This window comes from Ipomoea triloba, chromosome 3 (assembly GCF_003576645.1).
Source record: "Ipomoea triloba cultivar NCNSP0323 chromosome 3, ASM357664v1".
NCBI lineage: Eukaryota > Viridiplantae > Streptophyta > Magnoliopsida > Solanales > Convolvulaceae > Ipomoea > Ipomoea triloba.
The window spans coordinates 23653339-23657888 of record NC_044918.1 but is presented as its reverse complement, the minus strand read 5'-3'; the positions used below and the strand labels follow the sequence as shown (position 1 = coordinate 23657888).

Here is a 4550-nt window from a genome sequence, read left to right as displayed (position 1 = left end):
GGTGGTTAGTTCTATGTCAGGTTGTGGGGTGTGGCTTGATAACCCCCCCCCCTCCCCTAAAAAAAAGAAAGTAATAACATAACAGAATTGCAGATATCATCAATACGCTAAATTTTATATATAATACTTTATAGTACAAATGCGATACTTTATAGGAAAACTATAATAGACAATTTGTAAGTAATAAAGTGTCATTACATACAGCAGAATTGCAAATATAATTAATACTTTAAGTCTTTTATATATATATATATATATATATATATATATATATATATAATACATTATAGCATAAATGTAATAATTTATAGAAAAGTTGTAATAAACAGTTTGAAGAAAATAATATTACTAAACTCATATACAGCCAATGACCTTGTGGTCTAGTGGCATCCGGTTGCACCTCTATATGAAAGGGAGTGGGCAGGTTGAGAAAGTAGTTATGAACAGATACTACATTGTAATACGGGAGAATTTTTCAAAAAAGAAATAAAAGTAGAGACGCGTTCGATACATTTGCTACATGCATAACTATTGTAAAAATGAATACCTATCTTCATTCGAAGAGATCATAAATAGGCCGCGGTGTGTGGAGTTGACAATGTTGGGTAACAACATCATTAGTTTTTGATAACTTGTGTGGGGCAACTAATCATGGTACTTAGGATGAGTGATTAGGAGTATGTAGACGCATTTGGCCTGGAATGATTAGTTGCAAATTAAAGGGCAATCAAGTTCAACCACGGACCACCCATCATCACCTAAAACCTTTTCTCCATAATTGCATCAGAATATACTATGCATAATGATTTAATTTTTGTCATTACCAAATCAGATTGGCTCATCATAAGACCAACAACATAATGTAATATGCATGTATACAACAACAAAGTTAGTTGGTTGCCAGTTGATTGAGATCCGAATATAGTTAACTCGTAAGAATTTGATATAATTAAGATTGTCATGTATGTTTTGTTATTATTAATTTTGGATGGCAGTCAGAGTGCATTGTAAGAAGAGTTAGTTATTAACTCATGGTTAGATCGATTAATTTACGAGTAGTCAACTAATCAATTATATATATATATATATATATATATATATATATATAGGGTCATGTTCAGGTGTGGCCGCGTCCTTACGTGCGGCCGTGCGGTTTACACCACTCAATGTTAAGAAATGGTGAAGTATTTTCAAACTCGCAGAACAGAATGGGATACGAGGTAGTGTATATGTAAGACAGAGAACGGCTAACGGTCAAAGCGAGCCCCTTTATTTCTTTCATTCAGAATGAATCAAATCTCCCCAAGTAGGATTCGAACCTACGACCAATCGGTTAACAGCCACGGTCAAAGCGAGCCCCTTTATTTCTTTCATTCAGAATGAATCAAATCTCCAATGAATCAAATCTCCCCAAGTAGGATTCGAACCTACGACCAATCGGTTAACAGCCAACGGTCAAAGCGAGCCCCTTTATTTCTTTCATTCAGAATGAATCAAATCTCCCCAAGTAGGATTCGAACCTACGACCAATCGGTTAACAGCCGACCAATAGAAAAAAATATCATAAATAGATCATATNGTTAACAGCCGACCGCTCTACCACTGAGCTACTGAGGAACAATAGTAGATTCAATATTTCATTAGAATTCTATTGAATTAGATGAACTGAGATTGATTTCTATTGACAATAGAAAAAAATATCATAAATAGATCATATAATAATAGAAATCATAGAATCAAATTTACCTTTACCAAATTTCACTATTCAAAGTTCAATTTTTAGAAATCTTAGAAATCTAATTACTTATATGAACAAATATCGAATTTCACTATTCAAAGTTCAATTTTTAGAAATCTTAGAAATCTAATTACTTATATGTGACTTATATGAACAAATATTGAATTTCACGATATTTTTCACAACACTATTGAAATATAGGAGTATCTCACTATGAGGAATCAATTTCCTTTTCGTTCGGTTTATTACAAAATAATAAATTCAGTTCTTGGTATTGAAATACACCACTCAATGTTATTGAGTGGTGCATTTCGTAACATTGAGTGGTGCATTTCTTAACATTGAGTGGTGTAAACCGCACGGCCGCACGTAAGGACGCGGCCACATTTGAATAAAAATTCTATATATATATATATATATATATATATATATATACTATATATATATATATATATATATATATAGAGAGAGAGAGAGAGAGAGAGAGAGAGAGAGGTGTTCATGTGCGGCCTGATCATTAGGTGTGACCCTACGGTCCTTTTCAGCTATTAGATTAAATCAAGTCATCAAATCAACAAGTAATATATATATATAATTACAAAACACACCATTCTACGTAAATGCACCAGAGGATTGATAAAACACACTATTCTACGTATAGGCATATACATTAGCAGACAGCAGACTGGCAGTGAACAATTGAACAAATAGCAATCACTAATTAGCAGTAAATTGGGGCTGGCAATGAACAATTGAATAAATAGTAATCACTAATTAGTAGTAAATTGGGACTGGCAGTGAACAATTGAACAAATAGCAATCACTAATTAGCAGTAAATTAGGACTGGCAGTGAACAATTGAATAAATAGCAATCACTAATTAGCAGTAAATTGGGACAAATTAGAGCAAAAATTATCAACTAGTATCAACTATCAATTGAATTAGGGCAACTTCAAAATTAGGGAAATTAATGAAAGAAAGAAATTAGGGCAAATAAACCTGGGTTGGGCGACTGGACGTGGTGCGGTGCCGTGGTGACGACGTGGTGGACTGGACGCAGACACGCAGACGCAGTGGGACGCGATGGGCGACTCCGCGACTGGGCAAGGGCCGAGGGCTAAGGTAGAGGCGGTGACGTCGGCAAGGCGGTGGCCGGTGGCATCGTGGTGGACTGGATGTAGTGCAACAGTGGGACTGTGAGAGCCGAGAGGTGACTGGCGAAGAAGAGAGCTGAAGTATATATATATATATATATATATATATATATATATATATATATATATATAACAACCCCAAAACGACGTCGTTTTGGGACTGTATAATTTTGGACAGTAGGGGCAGCTTCCCCCACTGCCCCATGCTCTCTCTGTTAGTGGTTGGTGGTTTGTGTACAGTTGTTTTGTCTATTGCATCACAGGGTATGGGGGTTTTGCTAGCTATGGTGTATTGTTGTTTGTGATTGTTATGTATGGCACGCCATTTGTTTGGTGCGTTTTGTGTAGGAGATGGATTTTGGGAGGTGAGTTGGTTGTGTTTCTTACTTATGATTTGTCATTATTATTATTATTATTATTTTTTTTTGCCCATGGAGCTCAATCGGGCACACTTGATGAGTGTCTTATGAATATTTCGCCTAATAGAATGAAGTACTGGTCACCAACTTGACAATCTATCAAGCCTTTTATTGAAATGTGAGAATGCAGTTAAGAAATTAAACATGTTTTGCACATCAATCAGAGTGTATGTAGTACATGCATGCATGCAATCCACACTCATACATTGAATCATCACAAATTTGAACAAAAAGAGACAGAATATATAATATATGACCTGCCCCATACATAGATTATTATATTAAAGGCCGGCGGGGAGGAAAAGTATAGCCATAGGTGGTCTTTTCTTCAGATGTAGTCCACATAAACACACTCCTACGTGGTCTGTCGTCAGTACTAATTAATAAAGCCAACTTTACAATAGGGAGATTAATCAGCATACACATGCATGCTGTATCATTTGTTTTGGACACAAACTTATCAATATATACGCAACTCCTCGCACAATAATACAGAATCTTTTCCCAAATCTTCACTTTTATTATTATTATTATTATTATTATTATTGTTATTGTTGTTGTTGTTGTTAATCTTTTTAATTGCTAAATACAATAATAAAATCACAATTCATTTATATTTTATATAGGAAAAATGTTCAAATAATTGACTACTGAACTACACAAGAAAATGTAATTAAGTCAAATAGGCCCTTGAACATTACCTAAGAAGTTAATTAGACCCCTAAACTTTTTAAAGTAACAATTAATTAAATTCATCAAAATTTTATTTTAGTGCAATGAAGCTTAAAAACTAGTTAATGACTTGCTATCACATGTCACTAGGGTTTCGGCAACTTCTAGCGATATTTTTGACAACAAAAACGACCAACAAACTTGTGTCAGTCGCCATGAAAACCGAGAAAGAAGATGACCTTAGTCGCCTTCTCGACGGAGAAGGCGACGAGTGGTCGCCATGCTCCGAAGAAGGTGATCACCCGGTTGCCTTCTCCGGTGGTCGCCTTCTTTCTTGATTTCCATAGCGACCGATGCTAGTTTGCCGCTTGTCTTTGAAAAATATCACCGAAGGTTGCTGGAACCCTAGTTACGTGTGATAGCAGGTCATCATTAGTCGATTATTGGACTTCATTGCACCAAAATACAATGTTGATAGATTTAATTGTTACTTTAAAAAGTTTAGGCATCTAATTAATTTCGTAGTTATGTTCGAGAGCTTATTTGACCCTTCCTAGTATAAATGA

At 35.1% G+C, this 4550-nt stretch overlaps 1 non-coding gene across 1 annotated transcript; it reads right to left on the bottom strand.

The window, feature by feature from the left end:
- Nucleotides 1-1499: 1499 nt before the first annotated feature.
- On the bottom strand, nucleotides 1500-1617 carry TRNAN-GUU. Its single transcript has 2 exons — nucleotides 1582-1617; nucleotides 1500-1535 (listed from the first exon to the last, which is right to left on the bottom strand). It is a non-coding gene; the product is annotated as a tRNA-Asn (tRNA).
- Between the last annotated feature and the right edge of the window lie 2933 nt (nucleotides 1618-4550).